Raw genomic sequence first — 10,167 nt, 5'->3', positions numbered from 1 at the left:
ATGATTCCTAGAGATCATGTGATGCATAGAAATTACCCAGAGCATGAGTGAGTGATGAAGGTAGGTGTTTAATGACATATGATATCAAAGTGGTGATGGTGACTATAGTTAGAAGAAGTTTTGTACAATGTGTTGTCTCCAACGCAATCCTGCTGCAGTGTTTGGATGGTCCCCATCATTTTCACAAACAGCATCCTCCTCTTCCTCCTCTTCAGGCATTTGTGGGTCTTGTTCATAGAGGGGAATGTTCCTCTCTACACAAATGTTGTGCAGGATGGCACAGGTCAAAATGATCTTGCAGACCATTTCAGGTGTATATAGGTTGCTTCCTCCGGTGATGTTGAGGCACCGGAATCTGGACTTCAGGATGCCAAAAGTCCTCTCTACTATGGTGCGTGTCCTCCGATGTGCATCATTATAGGCACGCTCTGAGGCTGTGCTTGGGTTGGCAAATGGGGTCATGATCCATGGCTGGATCCCGTAACCCTGATGAGCTGAAAGAGAGAATGAGTGTAAATATTTGGATGTTGCTTGCACCTTCATTATCTCTTTGCATGGCAGTTGTTATGTTGTGTCATCTGTGTCTTATCTTTGTTTGTGTTATTGTGTGGGATCCTAGGCTTCTAGGATGTTCTTTCTGCATTGGGTTGTTTAATTATCAAAACTGCAGTTTGGATGATTGACCTGATATCAGCGGTATATTTGTAAACTTGCAGTTCATTGTGTATCTCCCATGGATTATGTCATGTGAAAGAAGTGTCCATGTGCCTTCACTGGAGGTGACATGATACTTCCACACACACAATCGATTCCACTGTGGTGGTGACACGGTTGCACTATATGGCCTGAACATCCCATCCAATTCAACATATGTAATAGCACGTGAAAAACAACAGTGTGGCCCTTTGATTTGGCTAGGTGACAACCTACAACACATCTCCATAAGTTGGCAGCACTGAAGTGTTCACAATTGACAATGCACAAATATCCCATGTGTGACATGTTCTAGGCAAATCTATTTTTGCGTTCTCACCGAGTTGGCTCATGTGTAAACGTCAACCTACACTACTGAACCTGCTCCAGGTAACCTGGCTAACTTGGTTGTGGGGGTGAAGGTTTAAGTGTCAGAAGGTCCGTGTGCCTGTACATCTGTAATGTATATGTGTAATTGTCTCTATCCGTATGTGTAGAAATGTGCACTTTGCATTATTGTCACATCAATATGTGTTCATAGCACAGTCCACTTCCTTATTGCTAGCGGGCAATGTCACTCCAGGAGTGATGTGAGATGTTGGTACTGCCTCAATGATTCCATGTCACCTTCATTAGAGTAAGCATCATCATGCTATGTGTCTCATGGTGTTTGACCTGTAACAAAACACATTACACACCCCTTACACAGTACGTATTGCTTAGAAGGGTGTGTGATTGTGTGTTATTGATATGATATTGGAAGATTCATCTTCCAAGTTGTACTGCCAGTTAAGGCCATCTCATTGTCTCCGTGTGGTTTTAAATTGGTCCCTTGTGTCTTTGGAGTGGCATCTGTTGTTGCTTTCATCTGTCATTTGTCCATAGATGTGTATCCCTTTGGTCAGGATATCAAACATGACTAGCAGTGTCACAACCTCAGTGTCTCCCTGGCCACATGTTGCTGTTGTGGTGTTTGATTTGTGTGTCCTACAGGGTTGCTGTGCAGTGTGTATAAAACTAGGTTTCTGTACTTACCAACAAGTAGGCCATTTACATATCATCCATCCTGGAAGTGTTGATTGATGGTGCTGTGGCGGAAGATGAATGAATCATGTACACTCCCAGGATACTTTGCCACAATGTTGGTGATCAATCCCCGGTGATCCACAATGGCCTGCACATTGATGGAGTGTGTGTGCTTCCTGTTGCGGTATCGATGCTCCTTTGTAGCAGGTGGCACAATTGTTCATATGTGCAGTCAATGGCACCATTCATGTGTAGGAAGCCATTGATTTGATAGAAGCCCTATTTGGTCTCCTGCTGCTTCTGCTGTGTGTTTGGGAAGCTGATGTGGCAGGTGTGAGGGAGAAGATGGAATCCAGTACCTTGGGAAGGAAAGCAGAGAATGAGGGCTGTGAGATCCCGACAACCAGGGCACCAGTGGTTTGAAAAGAGCCACTTGCCAACATGCGTAGGACAGCTAGAAGCTTGGTCTCTGGTGGAATGATGTGGGGTGTCTGCAAGCTGGGTGCCAACTGTGGCTTAATTGTGCGCAGCAGTTGCTGTATGGCTTGCCAGTTTAGTCTGTACCTCTGAATGATGTCATGTTCCCTGAGGCCCTGAAGGGTTGTCTTGGTCCAGGAATATCCTCTCCTGCCTTCGGCGTTGCCTTTGGGGTCCCTGTTGTTGTGGTGAAAGCTGCTGCTGTTGCTCTTTATTTTTAGCTGGCTATAATCCCCCCACAACCTTTCTTGTAGTGGGGGGAGTTACTCAAAACCACCACACATGGCAGAACCTCAGGTGGGAGGTTGATGGTTACTTTTGCAGGGGCTTTGGCAAGAACAGTCACTGTGATGCAACTTGTCCTCTCAAGAAACTCCTGGGGAAGCCTGGTTTGTAGGAACATCATAGGAAATCAAACTGCCATCTGAGGGCTTAGCCTGGCCCTGTGGCTGGATAAATAGGACAATCCCCTCCCCTGCCATTTTGCCTACTATGGCCTGTTGACATGGTGTAAGTAATACCAATTTACCTCAGGTAAATATGCTCTGCCTGATTGTGTGTACTCTCAAAATTGCCCAGTACCACAGGGTGCTTCTCAAACCTGGAGACCAAATCATGCTGCACCTTATCAACAACCCCTATTCTTTTTAAACTTTCATTAATTAACTTCTCACTAAAACCTCGACTCTGGAGTATATATTGTCTAACGAATGTTCAGAAATAGCCACAGCTGTACTGCGTTGTTTTCCCTAGGAGGATTTTGAGGTACTGAGTGAGGACTTATTATATGATGACGGTGAGAGTGCAGATTCTTTCCTTTTCTTCCTACCAGCCACAGGGGAAAAGATCCACTGAATGATCCAAGGTATCAGAAATAACATCATTAGTGGCATGGTGCACTTTGGCCAAAGCAATCAATGGGCTTAGCTAGTGTTGCATTGAGACAAGATTTAGGGCCTCATTATAATTGTGGCGGTCCGAGGACTGCCACACTAGCACTGAGGGTCAGACCGCCGCACTCTGTGTAGTCCGACCGCCCAATTACAACCATGGCAGGTGGACCTACCAGGGGACCACAATCCCAGCCAGGAACATTGTTCTGGGTGTGGTGATGGTGGTCTGAGTTGTACTCAGCCAGGGCAGTGCTGAACTCAGCACCCCCTGGCTCATTATAACTCCCCTCACCACCAGCCTTTCCATGGCGGTTTCACTAGCATAGAAAGGCCGGTGGTGATGGTGTGCTGGGGGCTACAGGGGGCCCCCCTGCACTGCTTATGCAATGGCATGGGCAGTACAGGATTACCCCTGCCCAACAGCTTCGGAATGTGAGGATGCTGGTCAGCCCCTCTCTGTGCTACGAGATAGCACTCAGCTTCTTAAAGGGAGCCGAGTGCTATCTCTTAGCACTGTGACCAATGGGAACTCTCTATTACAATGTTTCTACCAGTCAGACTGGTGGGAACATTGTAATAGGGTGGGGGGATGTCACCGCCATAGTTGTGGCATCTTCCCCGCAAGTTAGGCAGTCCTGCATTGGGATCACTAAACTTGTTATGAGGTTGTAAGTCACTGACATAGAAGAACATATTAGTAGGGGATTGAAACAACAGTCGCTCCCACACACTTACATATCCAGCCCCAAAGCATGCAACCCCAATACCTTTTCTACTGTGGTGATTTTCTCACTCAGATCCCCCACTGCGATTATCTAAATAGACATGATAGTAGATCTAGAACCACTGCCAGTTTTTGGACAATTAACAGTTTAGACAAGATTAACTTATGTTTCCCGATCGCAACACAATGTCCTGGGGCAGATGAAAAAGAGGTGTCCCTGCATTGTTCATCTGCAGACGGGTGCAGACAGGCCAGTCTTGGTCTGGTCTTTGGCCACACACAGCCCCCAAACTTGCCTGGCACCATAGAGCACTGTTTAAGTGCTGCAGCCCCTTCTCCTTCTCCTAAATTACAGTCAGATGTGCAGATGGACTTATCATTGAAGTCCACAATTAAAGAACCGGTGAGCAGATGATCTAATTCAAAGCAAACCAGAAAGAATGAATCTGGTTCCTTGGAATGGTCAAAGAAAATGTAAGAAACTGTTTGATGGGCCAGGACATGGATCCAATGACCTTACCAGCTCCAATAAGCATTATGCACATCCACGTGAAAGCACATTTTGCCTGACTCTCAACAGAAATCATCTAATTAGTGGAACTAACTAGTAGAAGTGAGAACTCATTCTAATTTTGCAAATGGAGAATTTCTGAACACCATCACAGTTGAAGCGATGCCACTTAAAAATGCAAATTGGACATCCTGTGCGTGGATTACAATGCAAGCTGAACACTGGCACTGTCCTTTCCCCCTTCCATGGACGTAAAATCCAATGGCTCCTTGGCTAGTGGGTAAGAAAGCACCTTTGCAGTACCTAATGCTTGTCGATTGGTGTTTGAATGCAATATTGGTGAAAAAAGTATTGTGAGCCACAAATATCATGGCCAGAATAATTGTAGAACTTAATATTGAAGGTAAGAATATCCTTTTTAGGTGTTCATTATTGTTTTTTAATATAATTGCATATAATGATGTTTTTTAAATAAGGTTTTATAGATTGTCATGTTTTAATAAGTTAAATAGATTTTAGTTATTTTATATGTTCTCGTTATTGTGGTAATATTTGTGTTTGATTTGTTTTAGAATAGTTAGTGAATTTTATATGAAATTTATTTTTTTAAATACATCAGTTGCTATTCTATTTGTTGATGTTTAATTCATTGTTAGTTTATTACATACATCATTTTGTTACATACTTTTATATTTATTTAATTGCATTAATATTAGTTGTTTGATTTAATAAATAATGTAATATTAACTATTATTCAATGTTTTATTTTTTTGCATTAATTGTAATTGTTTCCAGATGATTGGTTTAGCTGAAAATATTGGTAAACTGTTTAAAGTTTTGTGTTTTTAACACAAAATTGATAGTTCTTAATATTAAATGTAATGTGCTGTATATTTAATGATAAATTAATTATTTCACATATAATTTAAATTTTTAACTTGTTTGTCTATATTTAAATGATTTATTTGAACAAATGTTAGGACTGGGAATAATAAATCTGACTCCTCATAAGTCTGTTTCATTTACTTTTGCTCAGATTGAAGTGGGACTAGTTAATCTACCCCCTCCAAATTCCAACACTATCCCTTTCATTCTTAAAATTCAAGTAGGAATAGTAAAAGCTACCACTCCAAAGCCCCATACATTCCCTACTTTAGTGTACATGGAGCTGTAATTATAAATCTGACCTCTCCAAAGTCTGATGTTTTGCCTAGCACTAGTTGATTAAGCATGGGAATAATTTTTAAAAATGTAATATTGTTTTCATTATTTTTAAAGTCATATATAAAATGCAATAATTTCAGAGGATCAGGCGATGATCTAAACCAGTGCAATCAAGAATAATTCACTTCACATACATTTTAAAGTTGCAATATTTTTTAGATTCTACTTTTTTGAAATATTCTTTCATTCATTTCTTTTTTATATAATTTGTCATTTTTATATGAGTATTATTTGTTATTGTAATTTAAACATAATATAATTTATTAGTATTTATGGTTTAAAGTTTAAATAGATTTTTACAGTATACATTTTTATTTTTCAATTCATTTTAATATATAATGTTAATATAATATCTATTTTTTGGTAATGATATTATTATTTCAAGCTTTAATCGCTAAAGTTGACTAAATATAATGCTATATATGGCATAGTAGATGCATTTATGTGTGTTGGTTGTATTTGTGTCTCCAATATATTTATATGTATATATTTTTGTTTACATACAAAGTTTAAAACCAAGATTTTTTTTGATATTGCAATATTTTTGTTCCCATATTGTGCCATGCAACCAGTTGAGCACTTGATATGTACTATAAACATGTGTATGTACTCTGATTATCCCAAAACAATCCCAGGTTGTTGAAGTAAGGTAACACTACTACTGCAACCACTATTTAATTGATTGCACTGCTATGATGAAACCGAACATCCAAGGGGCCATCCCATTGTTCATTTATGGGTTCCATAGCTCCAAGAACATAAGGCTCACCTTCAGAATGTAAATGTGTAGAGGTTAATGTTGAGGGCTTTCGGTCACAAAATCTCATGGTTCAAGGAGCAGGAAGGACAGTGGTTTTAGGGTTATGGGTAAATTTAGGGACATGGAAGGGTTTCAGGGTATAGGATAGAGCAAGATGAGTGGTGGGTTTAGAGGTAAGTGTAGGTTAAGATGAGGGAAGGATTTTGGGATATGAGAAAAAGCAGGTTGGGTGGTGGGTTTAGAGATAAGGGTAGGTTTACGATTGTGGAGGGTTTAGGGATAGGCTAGGAAGCAGGAAGGGGAAGGGTGTAAGGGTAATGGTAGGTTTAAGATCTGTTGATGGTTTTGGGGAAAGGGAAGGTGAGGTGCCATGTGTGCTTGTTTCTCTTGAAGCCTTGGTGGATATGTGAATATTTGATTTTTATATGTGTTTATGCTTGTGTGCAATTAGTTTGCATTTTGTTTTAGGTATTGGCTATGTGTGTGTTGTGATTGGTGTCATTTCTGTTTGTGCGTGTGTGTCAATCAGTGTGGCAGTGTAGACAGTGGGGCCAGGGTGTTGATTACTTGTCTTAGAGCCAGATTATGAGATTGTCTGTTTTACAGACAACCCCTCACGACAGCGGGACTGAATACTCTGCCGAGTCGCTGGCCTCCCCGCCTGTCATATTAGGAATCTCCCCCAGGGCTGGCGATTTCACAGTGGCAGATTCATGACGGTGGTATGTTTCGCAGGAGCCTGAAGCAGTGCTTGAGATGCAATAAAATAAAAAAAAAAGTATTGGAACTGTGATGCTGCATCCTATAGGACTTGGTCAGTGAACACCAGGGCAGGGTCAACATTGTTGTTTTGGTTTTGGTGAATGCCACAAGGGCCCAGCCTTTGACAAAACGCACTGGAAACATGTGAGTCAAAACTGTTTAACTTGCAGACCACACAGTATAAGACATACTGCTACTAAATGTGCAACAAGGTTTCAGATGAATTGGTGCTCACTATTTATCATTCACTGCCTTTTCACCGACTCATGCATGGTGGTGTCCCTACTAAGGAAAGCTCAGCAAAAAGGCAGATCATTATTTACACGGCAGAAAGCCTGGTGACAATCTATCCATGAGAAGCATCTGGTTGTCCTGCCATGGGGGTAGAAGTATCGCCGGAGTCGGCTGGAATGCATAATTCTTCTTATCGTGTTGCCACTCTCATTGTAATTGGGCAGTCGGAGCACCAAGCAAGTGGGCAGAGAAACCGCCAAAAAGCACGACTGTCCCAATCCTGTCAAACTCGTAATCAGGCCTTTAAGTTTTGATCGACACCCTGAATAGCATTTAGTACTGTAGTCTGACCAATTGAGAGGCATCTTAAAGTATCAAGTGCCTCTGACACCAGTATCTCTGGCTTGGGTACAAGCAGAGCAGGATCTGGGAAAAAGGAGACCCTGGTATGTCTACATGCTAGGTGTGGCATATCTACTGGGGATACAGGACTGAGGGTGGGTATGTCAGTGGTGGCAGACATTGGTTTTGCAAATTGTTCACTAATGTCCTTCTAAGTCATTACAAAGGGCTGGTCGTGTTAGAGTCCTCTGAGTCAGATTTAGTGCTTTCCTCCTAGCAAGCCCCCCCACCCTTTATGCTCCTGGGTCCTTTTGTCTCTATGATTTTATGTTCGGATACCCAGCAACTGTTCTGATTGTCCCCCAGATTATTGGCTGCAGTCTCCTTCACATGCTTCTAAAGTTCAAACAACGTGTTTAATAATGATTTTTACTAGAATTATTATATAATTGTTTCGGGTATTTAGGGAATAAGGCAAAAAGTTGTCTGAAATATAAACTGCACATTCTCAATTGGTATTATTTTATTTCAGATAACTGCCTTCTTATTTTTCTATTGTCAATGAATCACAATGTCATTCATTTTTTTGAAGACATAGGAATAAAATTTCAATGGATATATATTGTTACATACATGTTTTATATATAGGATTTTGTTAAGTTGTCTATGTCAACAATTATTTTTCCATTCCTTGATTGACTCTTTTCTTTTACAAGTAAACGCACATAAATCTTGTCAGCCTGTATTGATGTGGAAATATATATTGTACAACATAAGCTATAAAAGTTGGTTGTGATAAGAATCTTTCTTTAGGTTTGGCCTAATTGTTCATAAGTGTCTCTTTGGAACTGATTCATAGCGTAGTGGATGTGATACTCCTATTCTCGCAATCTTATTCCAAGGAAATTCTATGTGATGAAAACTGGAATGCTGTAGACAGAATAAGGGCCATATTTATACTTTTTTAGCACCTCATTTGTGTCATTTTTTACACAAAAGTGACACAAACTTAAAAATATAATTATATTTGCACATTTCTGCCGCTTTTGCATCAAAAAAGGACACAAATGCGGTGCTGAAAAGATATAAATATGGGCCCAAGTGTCTAATAAGTGATGGAGTATCCCATTGACCAAATAAAACAACCACCTATTTTGCTAAAATCAAGGTGCATCTAAAGTAAGAGGTAAAATGAGTTTTATCATAGTTCATCTGCTGGTCCATGAGACGATCGGTCTGACAGACCATTAAAAACATTATAGAAGTGCCACATTGTGAGAAAACAGGGCTGATTGCAGAGGCCCCCTAACTTTTGCCCCCATTTTTCACTTTTTGGTGGTGTTTCCCTTACTCTGATGGTACCATGGGTACTGCTAACCAGTCCTAGGGCCTGTGCTTTGTGTAAAATTAATATGAAAATTAGGCTAATTATAATTGGCTATGTCAACGTACCTATAAGTTTCTAGTATATGGTAGGGCATGTAGGTTTAGGGACCCCAGCATAGGTAGTGCACCCATAGGTGCACTGCTGAGTTGCCCAGTGTCATTTTAAAGGCAAGCATGCCTTGCTAGCTACTTTTAAAATAAAGTTTTATGCAAATTTGACTTTGGAATTAAAAGTACTTCCAAAGTCTTAAACTACCTTAATTTTACATATAAGTCATCCCTGAGGTGTGCCCTATGTGCCTCTAGAGTTGGGTGCATGTAACTAAGAGGAGCAACCTTATAAACATAGATTTATAAGCCCTGGTGAGGAAAAATAGCCAGATTTGTTTTCCCCCTCTGTAGTGAATGGCCTCCATAGGCCAAAATGGGCAGACCTTATTTTAATTAACAAACTCTCGTTAAATGTCAGATATCTCGAGGGCGTGGGCAAGATGGAGGCCAAGACTGACGTGTGGAAGACAGCTCTGTTTCGGGCCCAAGAAGTAATCCCGCCAGGCATCGCCATTGCCTCAGCCACTCGCTACTGCAAGTGACAGGGGCAATTGGAGAAGTGCCCTACGTCGTCCGAAGCTGGAATTTGGTGCCAGGAGCCACCGACTGACCGGGCGGAGGTGCGACCTGTGGAGCCACCGAGCCCTTGCCATTCAGCTCGCGGCTACCCGACGAGAGCAACGTGCAAGCTGGAGCGGTGGATGTCTTGGGGCCCAGCACGGAAGAGGGCCCGAGGTGAGTGATGTAGCGAGCGTATACTGGGGCGCGTGGCCGGCAAATAGAGACTCCTAGCAGATGCATCGCAGGAGTGGCGTTTCACGGCGTGAGGTGCCACGGAGCAGTGGCTCTACTGCTGGAATAAACTAATCTACACGCCGCGCTCTGGCCTCCTGCACTGCAGCCTGTAGTAGTGGTGTGCTCCTGCTTACTCGGGATGCCACTGCCTGATAAAGGTGCCATAGTGACGGGCTATCCTGGGAACTGAAAATCAGGGCCAGTGCTTAATTCGTAAATAAAAACATGCCAGTGCTCAAAGCCCTCCACTTCAACACGCTGCTGCTGCAAAGAAATGTGAGGACACGGA

Source organism: Pleurodeles waltl, chromosome 3_1, assembly GCF_031143425.1.
Source record: "Pleurodeles waltl isolate 20211129_DDA chromosome 3_1, aPleWal1.hap1.20221129, whole genome shotgun sequence".
Lineage (NCBI taxonomy): Eukaryota > Metazoa > Chordata > Amphibia > Caudata > Salamandridae > Pleurodeles > Pleurodeles waltl.
Note: the sequence above shows the minus strand (reverse complement) of the source record.